This window comes from Mytilus edulis, chromosome 7 (genome assembly GCF_963676685.1).
Source record: "Mytilus edulis chromosome 7, xbMytEdul2.2, whole genome shotgun sequence".
NCBI lineage: Eukaryota > Metazoa > Mollusca > Bivalvia > Mytilida > Mytilidae > Mytilus > Mytilus edulis.
Window position 1 is genome coordinate 13,365,320 of NC_092350.1, and position 15,575 is coordinate 13,380,894.

A 15,575-nucleotide genomic window follows, 5' to 3' on the forward strand; every position below is an offset into this window, starting at 1 on the left:
TTTGTCTCAATGGTGTATACATGTTGTATAGGGTTTATACCCATCGAATAACTTTGTCTCATTGGTGTATACACGTTGTATAGGGTTTATACCCATCGAATAACTTTGTCTCATTGTCTCGAATAACTCTGTCTCATATGTGTATGAAAGTTAAATACATTGTAGGGTCTATACACATCTTATAACTCTGTTTTATAGGTATATATGAACGTTATAAGGTCTATAATATCGAATAGCTCGGTTTTAATAGGTGTATGATCGTTGTATAGGGTCTATACCAACCGAATAACTGTCTCATTGGAATATGAACTCTATATATCGAATTGATCGGTCTAATAGGTGTATGAACCTTATATACCCATAGCGCCGTCTTATTGGTGTATGAACGTTGTATAGGGTTTTTATATATCGAATAACTATGTCTCATTGGTATATTCATGAACGTTATACAGAGTATATACTTATCGAAAAATAAAAGTAATGAAATTATGCATTTCAAATAAAGTTGTCTTTCAGTGCGTCGTTTTACCTACGTTACCACAGTCTAGTAACCGCTAGATTGATTGATTGCTGTTTGCTTTGCGTCCAGTAACAAATATTTCACTCATGTTCAGACCGAGATCATATTAGCGATCACTTCTATAGAAAGGGTAACCGCTAGACTCTGTCCGTCCGACAAACTATTTACGTCCAGTGGCAAGTATTGCATTCATGTTCAAATTAACAGCGAATACAATAGAAGGGTTATATAACCGTAGGACTCCGTCTGTCAAATTGACTAGAAATAAAATCAATTTTCGGCTTCTACCTGACGAAATCATTTTTTGATTTGGTCTGCAGCTTGGTATTAATATTGTAGACAGTAAATAAGTACATCCGACGTGCAGCCACTTAAATGTCCGTCTGAATACCTTTATATGTGTAAGAACTGTATCCATACCATCATGTTACAAATATATTTTATGAACGATGGTGTCCGCCTGTTCAGGCGCGGATCCAGAGGGGGGGTTCCGGGGGTTGGAACCCCCTTTTTTTTGGACGATCAATGCATTTGAATGGGTACATGTAATTGGACCCCCCCCCCCCTTAAAAGGGCTGGATCCGGCCCTGCTGTTTCAATGATTTGTTATATACGAAATGAATCCAAAACAATGACATTACTGACTGTATGCAAAAACCACAGACAATAATCACGCAAGTACCATAGCAAAACTTATAGACTGTACGTAAGTACCACAGACTATACACTACTTAGACTGTATCTAAGAACAACCGACAAAACTGACAGACTGTACGTAAGTACCACAGACTATACACTACTTAGACTGTATCTAAGAACCACCGACAAAACTGACAGACTGTACGTAATAAACACAGACAATACTTACAGACTGATCTAAGAACCACAAACAATACTTACACTAGTACTGTATCTTAGAACCACAGACAAAACTTACAAACTACACAAGAACCACAGACAATACTTAGACAGTATCTGAGAACCACAGACTATATTTTCAGACTGTATCTAAGAACCACATACAATACGTACAGACTGCATCTAAGAACTACAGACACTACTATAATGCTGTATCTAAGAACCACGGACAATACTCAAAGACTTTGTCTAGGAACAACAGAAAAAACTTTCGTCCCTCTTTTACAGGATCTAAGAACCACAGACAATACTTACAGACTGTATCTAAGAACAACAGACAATACTTTGACTGTATCTACGAACCACAGACAATTCTTTGGCTGTATCTAAGAACCACAGACAATACTTACAGACTGTATATAAGAACCACAGACAAAACTTACAGACTGTATATAAGAACCAGACAATACTTAAAGACTGTATCTAAGAACCACAGACAAAACTTTGACTGTATCTACGAACCACAGACAATACTTAAACTGTATCTAAGAACCACAGACAATTCTTAAAGACTGTATATAAGAACCACAGACAATACTTAAAGACTGTATCTAAGAACCACAGACAATACTTTGACTGTATCTACGAACCACAGACAATACTTAAACTGTATCTAAGAACCACAGACAATTCGTAAAGACTGTATCTAAGAACCGCAGACAAAACGTACAGACTGTATCTAAGAACCACAGACAATACTTACAGACTGTATCTAGGAACAACAGACAATACTTATTGACTGTATCTAAGAACCACAGACAATCCTACAAACTGTATCTAAGAACCACAGACAAAACTTACAGACTGTATCTAAGAACTACAGACTGTATTTACAGACTGTACATCGGAACCAGACAATATTTTCAAACTGTATCTAGGAACCAGACAATACGTACAGACTGTATTTAAGAACCACAGACAATACTTTTATGCGGTATCTCAGATCCACGGTCAATACTTACAGACTGTATCTAGGAACAACAGATTAAACTTGCAGACTGTATATTAGAACCACTAAGAACCACAAACAAAGCTTACAGACTGTATCTTAGAACCACAGACAATAAATACACAGTATCTAAGAACCACAGACAATTCTTACATACTGTATCTAGGAACAGACTGTAAAATACTTACAGACAGTATCTAGGAAGAACAGACAATACTTACAGACTGTACCTAGGAACAACAGACAATACTTTAATACAGACAATATTTACAGACTGTATCTAGGAACAACAGACAATACTTAAGACTGTATCTAGGAACAACAGACAATACTTACAGACAGTATCTAGGAACAACAGACAATACTTACAGACTGTACCTAGGAACAACAGACAATACTTTAATACAGACAATATTTACAGACTGTATCTAGGAACAACAGACAATACTTAAGACTGTATCTAGGAACAGACAATACTTACAGACAGTATCTAGGAACAACAGATTAAACTTGCAGACTGTATATTAGAACCACTAAGAACCACAAACAAAGCTTACAGACTGTATCTTAGAACCACAGACAATAAATACACAGTATCTAAGAACCACAGACAATTCTTACATACTGTATCTAGGAACAGACTGTAAAATACTTACAGACAGTATCTAGGAAGAACAGACAATACTTACAGACTGTACCTAGGAACAACAGACAATACTTTAATACAGACAATATTTACAGACTGTATCTAGGAACAACAGACAATACTTAAGACTGTATCTAGGAACAACAGACAATACTTACAGACAGTATCTAGGAACAACAGACAATACTTACAGACAGTATCTAGGAACAACAGACAATACTTACAGACTGTACCTAGGAACAACAGACAATACTTTAATACAGACAATATTTACAGACTGTATCTAGGAACAACAGACAATACTTAAGACTGTATCTAGGAACAGACAATACTTACAGACAGTATCTAGGAACAACAGACAATACTTACAGACAGTATCTAGGAACAACAGACAATACTTACAGACTGTATTTAAGAACCACAGACAATGCATATCAGGGTTTGCCATTTGTAAATTATTTGAATTTGCAGTGCAGTTGTCTTGTGTACATTTGCCTTGCATTTTTTATCATCCATATTTAACTCCTTGTTTCGTGTACATGCCTTATATCCTTTATTATTGATATTTTACCAATTGCCTCTTTTTCATCAAGTCTTACATCTGTCATTATCTATATTTAAATGAATTAGATTAATGTCTTTATTTATCTGCTTGTAAAGACAGTCTGTGCCAAAAACTTTTTCATTTACTAGTCCGTAAACTAAAAATCAAAACTTGTCCCTATATGACTCTATAAAATTTTGAAAATTTTCTCTAGTTTGAATCAATATTTACTAGTCTGGGTTATCGGACTAGTGGCTATCAGTGCTGACTACTTTAAAGATACAGTAAAAGTACATTTTATAGGCAAAAAAAATCATTTTTGATTTCTAAAAACAAACAAGAGTGCACACGCTGAAATGTCTCATATGCTTTACTGACCATTGATTTTATGGTCTTTAAGATTAAGGTTTCACTACAAGTATCACTGACAATTCATATTTTACATAAATCCTGTTAGACACACACGCACATCTAACAATAATTCAATATACCAAATATATTTGACCTATTGCTTAATATAGTACTTGAAAAAAGACCAAAAAACAACAAACTTAACATTGACCAATGAATCATAAAAATTAGATCAAGGTCAGATGAAACCTGCCAAACTGACATGTTCCCCTTTACATACATAACATATAGTTGACCTGCTGTGTCCAATATTTTAGAAATAATAAATAATGATAATAAATAAGCAAGTCGGCAAGATATACAAACAGAGACAACATTAGCTCTAATGAAATTTTAACTGACATAAGAATGGATCTAATCACAGAACTTTAAGGTCAAGGTCAAAAGAATCCGTTCTGACTGAAATGTAGATCTTTGAAAAAGACACACTGACAATATCTTAGAATCACAGACAATTCATACATGTATACATGAAGACTCTTTTTAAGAAAACCATATAATTCACAGATTGTATCCTGTTCTAGATTTACTTATAAAAAAAATAGGTGAAAATAGTAAAGTCATCATTTAATAAAAAATAATTTCACACAAAAAGTCATGCTTAGCTACAATACTAAGTTCAATTCAGGCTTTGTGTTGCACTCAATTCCTTCTGTAATGAGGAAATGAACTTTAAATATGATAGTTGAAACAATTTTCTCTCTGTTTTCTATCTTTTGCTGTTTTATTTTCTATATGATGCAAGTTATATTTAAACTCAATATCTATTACTGGAACAGCCTTCCTAATAATAAACATATTGGATACAATCAAATCAATCAAAACATGTTTTATTAATTTTATTCTTTATTATAAAACTTTAAATTCTCTAAATTTGTATATATATATATATATTTATATATATATATATATATATATATAAATGTAAATAAAAACATTATCATAAATACCTAACAAGAAAATTATCTATACATTAGTGACATGCATAAAGCGCAATTTATATTTATCATGCATAATATCATGGTACAAAACAAAATAGACAAAAAAGTAACCTATTAAAAAATATGGAGCAAGAGGGCACAAAGTGTTTTTGAGAGATTTTTTTTAATAGGAAGACAAATTCAATAGATATCTTTATATTGTATTAATCTTTTATAGACCAAGTTAATTTATCAACAAATTTACAAGTTTCAAAAATTAATAATGAACAATCAATTTATCTTTAAATACAAAAAGATACTGTTTACTACATTTTCTTTTATACATTTAAATAATTATGAATTAATTAATTGTGACTTTTTTTTTGACTGAGGCTTGTTACTCTAAGTCCTATGGCTTTTTTTTGTTTTTCAACACATATTGTCAACAAACATAAATATGATTAGTCAATTCCAGTTTATATATTCATCTTAAGTTAAAGTACAATTATTTGCAACAATGAAGTATTAGCATATCATAATCATTATGTTTGTTTTTCTGTACATGTATTTATGACATTTAAAAATCACGTTTTGAGGTATACCAAATTACATGATAAACACATCCTCTATGCAATGAAGACAATCCCAATAAAAATAATAAGATTTAAAACTAACCTTTATTATACCAAAAAAAATCACTGTTGTGACACAAAGTTTTTTTTTGTATGGAGTCTTAATAATTTGTTTATATTTTAGAAATTTATATATATTTATGCCAAGACTCTCTAATCTTTTCAGAGAGGCATTCATAGTGGACAGTCCTTATGGCATATATTTTTTTCATAACTAAATATAATTGGGGTGGATTAATACTACACATATCAAGAAATAATACAAACACAGGTCATACTTACAAGGTATTCAAGAATGACATCTTAATCCTAAGAAATAAAAAAACAAAACAAAGTAACCTTACTAAAAACCTTCAATAGTTGTCAATGGTACTCACGTAGGAAAAGGTATAAAAAAAACCCCAATAACAACATATCTAAAAAGGAGCAATAACAAAACAGATCGGTATATTAGAACAATACATTACATAAATTTACATAACTCTATCGTAGTGGTAAAATATCAAACATAAGCTCAAAACTAAGTGCAATAAAACAAGTCTTCTCTGTTCTTTAAAGCCATTCTTGCCATTCACTCTTTGACACTTGTATGGCAAGCACTAAGAAGTCTTGATAAACCTAAAATAGAATTGTTTTCATGTAAAATTCACAAAAACTGGTTCAATTATTGAAATAAACATACATTATAAAATGAAAAAAAAAGTTGAACTGTTCAGATCACATTCCAGATAACTGACTTTTCCAAAGATATATTAAGTCAAGTTGGAATGATGTCTTAGTTCTGGTTTTAGGCATGTTGCAAAAAATCTCTTTTTTGGTTTAAAATATTTTACAAAGTATAATGCAATATTATATGACTGGAACATCTTAAGCTTGAAAGTTGGATCAAGCTATCAAAAAATTAAGTGTGATAAAGTGTATTTAAATTAAAAAAAATATATCCTTTTAAAATCAAGGGCAGATAGTTCCATTGATTTGATAGGACACTTTGTGTTTTGTATTTATTTTTAAAGAACAGAAGGCTGCGGCCCCCTATTTTTATTTGATGTTTCAAATATTCTTATAAAAAGTAATTCTCTGATTAAATTTAAATGTAATGCAACTGGGTGAGTATCGCAACAATAAAAACTTGTATTCTAGTTACTAAAACATAGATATGTTAAGACTCCTGATTCACCTGTACTTTTGTGGAGATCTAACTTCGTAATATATGTAAAGAATATAACAAGGACTTTTGTGATCCTAGTTTGAAACAAGAGTGAACACAGAACAGCATGGATAGTATTTGCCATTCTGAGTGTATTGCATAAAACTAGGAGTCAACCCACTAAAGGATACCCCACACCCATTCCAATTCATCTTCTGAAATATTTCAGACCAATATGATTTTCCTTCATGCACATTCCCAGGCGGTGTACTGCACTTGATATAAAATTTCAACAATATCGATAAAGCAGATAAGGAGAACATCCACTTATCTTACTAAACACTGTTGCAACATTAAACAATTAAGATCCATTTCCCCCTTAAAATATTTCAGACCAGGATTATTTCCTTCATATACATTCTCTGGTGGTGTCAGTCTACTGTGTAAATTTACATCAATATCCATCAAGGTAATTAAACATAGTTAAATTACAGGTCCTGTTGCCACTTATTGCAATATTAAACTAATTAGGTTCAATTATCTCCCTTGAAAATTATTGGATCTGGACTATTTCCTACATACTCAAGTCTTAGGTTGTATGCTGCAACAGTGTTAAGTTTCAAAATCAATCAATGCAAATAATGGAACTAGGTGAGTATTTGAGTTGCACTTATGAGACCTGTTGCCACTTATTGCAATGTTAAACTAAGTAAATTCAATTATCTCCCTTGAAATATTTTAGACTGTGTAAAGTTTCATCTTATTGGTACATACATTATGGAGGAGTTAAGTTTACAAGACATATGAAACAGACAGACAGACAGACAGACAGAGTGATTCATATATTCACTCCAAAAACTTTGTGGGGTTTATAATAAGTATAAGGGAGTCAATTTAAACAATTATCTTCAATAGAATTAGCATACAGTACAGAGAAACAATTATTTCAGAATTATTTCAGTATTTTTTTAAATTTTGGATTCAGAAGAATAAAATGCTACAAGTAGCGAAAGTTCACCAAAGTTTCACGAGAATTCAGTGGCGGATCCATAACTTTTCCTAAGGGGGGGGCCCGCTGACTGACCTAAGGGGGGGCCATTCCAGTCATGCATCAGTGATTCCCTATATAATCAACCAAATTTTTCCCACGAAAGGGGGGGGCCCAGGTCCCCCAGGGCCCCCCCTAGATCCGCCTATGGAATTGCTGAAAGTATTTTTGAGTTATTGTCCAATAACTGGAAAATTCCCCCTTTTGTAATGAATAAAACCCCATAACTCTGAACTATAAAATCTAAAATTTATATAATTCTAAAGGGAGCTTACATCAATAGATATAAACAATTCACCAAAGTTCAATAAGAGCTGCTGAAAGTATTTTTGAGCTATTGTTTGAAAACTGGAAAATTCCCTTTTTTTTAATGAATAAAACTCTGTAAATGGGAAACACAAAAAATCTAAAATTTATAAAAATTGAAAGGGAGTTTATGTCAAAAGATATAAACAATTCACCAAAATGTCTTGCAAGTTGGTGAAAGTCTTTTTAAATGATTGTCAGAAAACTGGAAAATTCCCCTTTTTTTCATTAATAAAACCCTATTACTCAGAAACTTAAAATCTAAAATTTATAAAAATAAAGGATCTCACCTCAATAAATATAAACGATTCACCAAAGTTTTATGCAAATTGGTTTACGCCTTTTTGAGTAAATGTCTGACATGTTGACGATGGACGGACAGACAACGGTATACCATACTATGTCATGTAACCAGGCCTATAATAATAACTGTGAGAAGACAGTTTTGTGTCATTTCTGAGTTGATTAAATGTTTCATAAGTTATCCCATGGAAACTGTTCATGGCAGCATGTCCAGTCTGCCTTACTTGAACAGAGTACTAACCAGTTTTCTATTGGTTAATAAAACATAAAATTTCAATGAAAATTATGTTAAAGATTAATTGAAACATTATCCAATATGCCTTAATTAAATGGATTTTGATGAAGTTGTTAAATTAAAGTGCTTGTTTTTCAGAGCAACTAATCCTAAATATACTTCAGTCTCAAACATAGCATTTTTTTTGGGTGATCGATACCATTGTAGGTCCTGGATTTCTTTCAACATCAACAGACAGCTGTAGGATTAACCTTTTGAAGTTCTTCCAGTACCTGCTTGCTAAAACCTTCACTATTGTTACTTCATTACATCCTGAAACAATAAACATATAGATATATATTTGTATCATATATGTAATATTAAAAACAGTAGTTTTATATATTTGATAAATAGCCTGCTGTTTAATCTGTATTGCTCAACTTTGATGAGTACCCTTTATCACACTCCTACTCGGATTTCACCTTTGTGACAGTAGTGATTCAGACAAAATAAAACGGTCATTAGGGCATGAAGCCATTTATTGAATTGCATATTTGTTTGGCATGCTATGTCACAGACATCAAGCGTTCAAATTCTGACACACGAAATGCAACTATAAAAAAGATCTCAATGAAATACCATACAAAACACACAAAAAATAAAAATAAACAAAATAATTCTATGAACAACATGACTCAAACTGTAAGGTAACACAGGTGCTTCCAATAAATAATTAAGCATTTCTCTTTAACGCTTTCAAAACAGAAGTAAATCTCAGGTGCTAGGGGTCAGACAGCAGTTGATATTTACTCTCCTGTTTAAATATATGATAAAGCGTACAAAACATGACGAAATCCGTATCTCATGCCATACAAGCTAAGATATCTTATATAGTTAAAAAGATATCTTATATAGTTAAAAAGATATCTTATACAGTTTATAAGATATCTCATATAGTTTAGGAGATAATGATGATAAAATTGAGAATGTGTCAAAGAGACAACAATCCGAATACAGAACAGACAACAGACAACGGCAGAAGGTCATTTACACATCAGACTGTGCTGGCTACCCAAACTTTAGATACACAAAACCAGACCCTTTTCAGAAACATGCAATATGTGGTTTCAATTTTAGAATTCATTTATACATTTCAATGTGTTCTACAAGGATCACCAGTACTATATACACCTTTCAAATAAAACTCAATTACCAAACTATATTCTATATATTTTGATATTTACACCTTAGTTATGCCTATTCTGTTTTAAATACTTTCTACTTTCAAGTATGTTTTTTTTTCTGGCCCAATTTGGTGGTGGTACATGTTTATATAAAGTCTATCCGAATTTTTTGGCTAAAAATTCTGCTCAAACCAATGCTTAGGGCTATCTTATACTTGCAGTGATTTTTTTTGGCTCTGTGTTGAAGGCTTTACAGATAATAGTTATGAAAAAGTGCAATAAAGCCCTGATCCTTTGATTTTTGTGTGTGCTTATAGAGCCTTGAAAACAAATAAAATCCTGTGGACATCCATACTCTTATTATGTGAAGAAACATCCTACTATATCCTACTAAGCTGTATCTCAAAAACTGTAGGAGGAGAAAGCTGGAAAAAACAATGTACTCTTATAGAGAAAAACAGACAGTGGGATAGACAGGGTTAATTAATTGAGCCTTTACATTTTTTAACATTTAGTTTACCAAAAAAATAATGAGACAAATGTCAAAAAAATATAATAGGCACAACAACTGTGCAAAATGTCATTGGCCTAAGTGTTTTGGGGCTTATACAAGACAAATCTCATAATATGATATTTCTTACAACAAAATATACGCTAAATTTCACATTAATATAATATACACATTGCACTCCTTCCTAAACATTTTGAACGTATATCAATAAAAACAAATACTGATTTTAAAGAATCACATTAAATTCCTTACAATACCAAATCCTTAAAAATAAGTTTTTCTCAGAGGATTTGCATTTATATGAGGTCAATATTGCAATACTTTTAGAAATTGTTGACTACGGTACATTTGGTTGTGGATTGAGAGTTCTCATTGATAACCAAACCACATTTTTTTTTTATAAAGTATCATTCCTCCCTTTAAGATTATTATATAAAATAAATGGTGATATGATGTTGTCAACTACATAATATGGTAAACAGACTTTTTCTACTATTCTATTAAACTGGAAAAGTCTCACCCATAATTATAAAGACTATGTTATCCTTTAAAGTTTTGCTACAGATCATATCATCAATTGTTCTCTTAAGTAAGAACTTTATGTGCTTCACAATAAGCATTATTGAAAGTTTGTCAAAGTAGCAATAAACATTACGTTAGTCATACAAGAGAAAAGCATACCTTTCTTCTCAACATCAGAAATAGGACTAAAAAAAAGCTTGATCACAATTGTTGTCTTTTCTTTGAGCACATAGACTTACTCTTTTTGGTACAATTATATCCCTATAAAAAGAAAGTTAAAATGGAGATTTTAGTTATCCCATAAGTTAACTATAAGTGAAAACAAATACATAATTTAACTAGGGTATGTAGAAAACCCTACATTAAACTTGCTCTACAAAACACTGTCAAGAATATTATTTTGTCTAGACCATTATTGGTTATTCCATATGAAGGACAATTTTTTTTTCAAAATAATATTGCAATACTAAACTCTAGTTACTAACTAAAGAGTAACACATTATTCATTTTTTTTTATTAATTTCATTGAATAAACTGTTCTGCTTGTCCTTCTCCAAATAATAACTCTTGACATGAAGATGCATGTAAAATTAATAGAATAGGCTGGACAAAATGCTGGAGGTCATGCACATTAAGTTAAAAGGTAAATTGGGAATCTGTATACTGTCATAATATTATTGAACTATTAACCCTTTTAATCAGTACAATAAAATAAAAATATCTTCCATAATAAGTTAATATACTTAATCATCTAAACATCTTCCTCTTATGTCAGCAGAAAATAATACAATTATTGATATAGCTATTCACATTCAAATCATGCAAAAAACTCTAAATATGGTACATATGAACCAGTAATTCTATAAATTGAAATTGCCTTAGTACACCAGCACCTGTATACAAGTATCTGAGTATGTTTTGAAAATGTAAAAGATTAGTTTCTCATGTTAACTTACTGGTGATTCAGTAAAAACAAAAATTATTGAAGCAACAATATACCTGTAACCTGTCTAAAAACTACTTATATTCAATTTTTGCTTAAAAGTATCATTAACATCTCATATCACCTTGTAAGGGAAAAGTAAGAGTTTGTATTGAAACTGAATCAATGCCACTTTCCTCTTTTCGCTGGATGTTGAATCTTCCAGTCTAATGTGTGGTCTGTTTCAGGCAAAAACTATCTAATCTTTGGTGGATTTTTAGTAAAGCAGATTCTTTTCATTCTACAATAAATAAACAAATTTCAATATATGTTCTATTTGTTTTACATGCAATGTATCAAGTTTCATTAAATTTCCATTCACATTGGGAGTTTTGCTTAAAAGATACTACAATAAGTCTTCAATTATCTCCCCTTTATAAATTATGACTCAAATAAATGGGGAATGTGTCAATGGGACATAGATGATGCACCCTAGGCATATCATATAAAGTTATAAAGGGACATAACTAAAGAAGAGTAAAATTGACCCTACCCAAATGTGCATATTGATTTGCGGTGTCAGATCAGTATTGTGTATAAGTTTTATTACATTTGTTTGAAACTAACTTATATTTGAGAAAGGAAACAAAAATTCAGCATTTATTTCCATTTTTTATGCTTATTACCACAAAATACTTTTGTTACACAGCATAGTTATGATCCATTTGTAAACCTTGGGAAGTACAGATGTGCAAAAGGATGTAGACATACAGCCGGACACGGGTAGAACTTTGTGCCCCTCATCATTTCAAGGTATAAGAGGAAAACCTTGCAAGATGATCTCAAAACAGACAGACCAACATGTATCATGATTCCTATGTTATCGTAGTTTGTTGTGGTATTAGTTAAGAAATAGTTCATGGAAGCCAAAGATTGTTGGAAATTTACACATGGCCTGGGTTGAGATATTCAAATTTTATCCTGAGCCTTAGCGAGGAATTAAATTTATGAATTTCACAGCCCAGGCCATTTGTAAATTTCCAACAATCTATGGCTGCCATAAATTATTTCGATTCTAATAGGATAAATACGGTCATTCCAAAATTGAAGTGAGGGTTGGTATTTTGTTTGTTTGGCTGTTCTTTTTTACTCTTTTTTAGATCAAGCTCAAACAATCTAATAAATCTGTAGCTTTCATGGATTATTTCGTGAATAACTGCTCGAATAAAACCTGTTTAATTCTTTTACTTCTCAATCCCAACATTTGCCATCTTTAATTTACATGTGTTTCTCGTATAAAGCGACTGTCAAATTCAAAATTGACATTTCGTAACCAAAGAGCCGCCATGTTGACTTGCTGAAATCTGTAAATATTAGTATAATGCATTAAAATAGAAAATAAAAAATATAAATACATCAGAAATCCATTTATCATACAAATTTCTATTGTTCACGTAACAGAAAACCTTCAACTCTATCGTTTTCATTTGTATGACGTCATGTTTTAAAATGACTTGAATTCGCCAAAAATATTAATAGACTTTCGCGAATTTAATTTTATTTTGATATTGTTGATTTCTCTGAACTCTTGGGCATTTATTTTTTTATTATGCATCTGAAAAAGAATAAAAGTTCTTTTGTCTTTTTTAATTGCCATTTTTAAAACAATAAAATTGGCAAAGAGTTTGCAAAGTAGGTTTCAATACATGTTGATTTAGGTGGGAGGTATGTTGTAACATCCATTATTATGTACATCTCTGAGTCTGTGCTAAGTATAGATATATTGAGAATTTTATCACAGTGTTGTTTACAAAGCAAAAGCAGCACGTTATATTAGAATTAGTTGTAGATCTTGATACTGTACTGAGAAGTGTAACAAACAAAATTTGATTTGAAATACTGTACTTTCATTCCACTGAGCATTCATTCCGGGTATAACTGTTTAATATTGGATGTAGATAGTGTGAAAGCATTGATTTTATAGCATTGTTCAGTTGATATAAGACCAGTTTATTGTTTACATATATTAATGGGTTAAAATGCTGAAGGATGCGTCGGGTGAGGGTGTTGTTCGATGCATTGAAGACCTATTGGTGACCTTCTGCTGTTGTCTGTTTTATGGTTGGGTTGTTGTCTCTTTGACACATTCCCCATTTTATTGTTCTTACAGAAAGTTTCAATTACAGAGCTTAACTAGAGCAATCATTACAGTATAAAATCACTAGTGTAATCATTCCTGGTTTCAAAACACTAGCGTGAACATTCCTTGGACGAAAACTTTATTGTTTACATCAATCAACTATGCAGGATTCAAAATACACCATAAATCCTCCAAATAAAGTACACTGGCGGAATCAAACCACTGTTACATAACCACAGCCTTGCATTATAGGACTAGTTGCATGGTCTACAGTTAGCTATTCTATACCAACTGAACCCTTATTATATTAAAATTAAGTTTTAGTGGCAGCGATTCATGCAACATAATTCTGCAAGTTTTGTGCAATAAACAGATAAACGTTCTGCAATATAATGTGGGCTTCTGAATCTCTGAGTGTGGTGTTATCAATAAATAAACTAATATGCTTGGTAAGCTTGCATTTAATGTAGCACCATTCTCATATTATCCCTGATAAACAAATGTATTTTTTCATGTTGTTTTGCCTTCAACTTTTGAGGGGGAAGTTTTTGCACTTATAAGACATATGTATTTCATTTTAATATTTTGGAGTAGATAGATATAACATTTCTCTATTAATCAACCTCATGAGAGCAGGTTTCTGTCTCCTGTTATAAATTGTCCCACTTTCTAGGCCAGAATTTAATTTACGAGTCAAAGTGAAAGTGAAAGTGAAATTGACTAAACGGAAAATAAATTTCATAACTTCCGGTCCAAACGTATGAAACAATTCCGGACAGTACCACTGCCACTGTAGATTTTGCTATCGGCCTCAGCTATGGGCTGACCGAGAGGTTGCGCGTTTTGCAGTTAAAAACTACGTCGTTAATCAATATAAACGTTTGACAAATATTTATGTTAAGCAAATATAACTCAATTTTTCATGACACGTTCATTTAGATTCATCGATCTGCGGGTGGGTTTTGGTTAAACAATTCGAGTCAAGTTAATCAGTGTTAGGGCAATTAAATGTGTTCCAGTTTAAACTAAAGACACTCGTTTAATATTCTACAATAAAACGTGCGTTAAGCCAAATCAAAAAGGGACGGGACGAGGAATGGGAACTATTGGAAAAAAACCTTCGTAGTAATATCAAGTAATATGTATAATTGTTTACAAGTACCATGCATTTAATTCTCAACTTACTTGAATCTTTATTTTACATGATGCAGCGTTAGTCGTATCATGACAAGATGCAAAAGTTTGGTCAATTAATGTAACAATGACCTCTACACTCTCTGTTTGCATGTGGCTTGAAAGTTTTGGGGCGTTGTTTTTTTGTATGATTATACAAGAAATGCAATGATTGGCCAATGTTCAGCCTCTGTGTCATACCAAAATATCTGTGTTTCTTACTTTAATAAGATAACCCCATACTCAGTTTATCCTATGTGCTAACATTGTATAATTTCTGTGTTACCCTTATTGAATAGTATAACTCCATGCTAAATTTGTATCATTACTGTGTAATCTTACTTGAATAGGATAACCCCATACCGTATACTAGCATGGTTATAATACGGTGTTACTCTATTTCCATAGAATAACCCCATAACATGTGTTAACATGGTATACCATATGGTCTATTGAACAACGTAACTCCACTAACATAAGATCTATTGAAGAGGATGACACGGGTTGCATCGGGTGAGAACATGCTCACTTCTTTAGAGCAACCCATCAATGGTTATCAAGTCAA

General features: G+C 31.8%; 1 long non-coding RNA gene across 3 annotated transcripts; it reads right to left on the reverse strand.

Annotated features, from left to right (window-relative positions):
• Positions 1-5,369: 5,369 nt before the first annotated feature.
• Positions 5,370-14,535, reverse strand: LOC139529976 (uncharacterized). Of its 3 annotated transcripts, none has more exons than XR_011665933.1 (5): positions 14,461-14,535; positions 11,843-11,998; positions 10,935-11,036; positions 8,779-8,891; positions 5,370-6,158 (listed from the first exon to the last, which is right to left on the reverse strand). It is a non-coding gene; the product is annotated as an uncharacterized lncRNA (long non-coding RNA). The 3 variants fall into 3 exon arrangements; XR_011665934.1 differs by lacking the exon at positions 14,461-14,535 and adding an exon at positions 12,929-14,451; XR_011665932.1 differs by lacking the exon at positions 14,461-14,535 and having other exon boundaries at positions 11,843-14,446.
• Between the last annotated feature and the right edge of the window lie 1,040 nt (positions 14,536-15,575).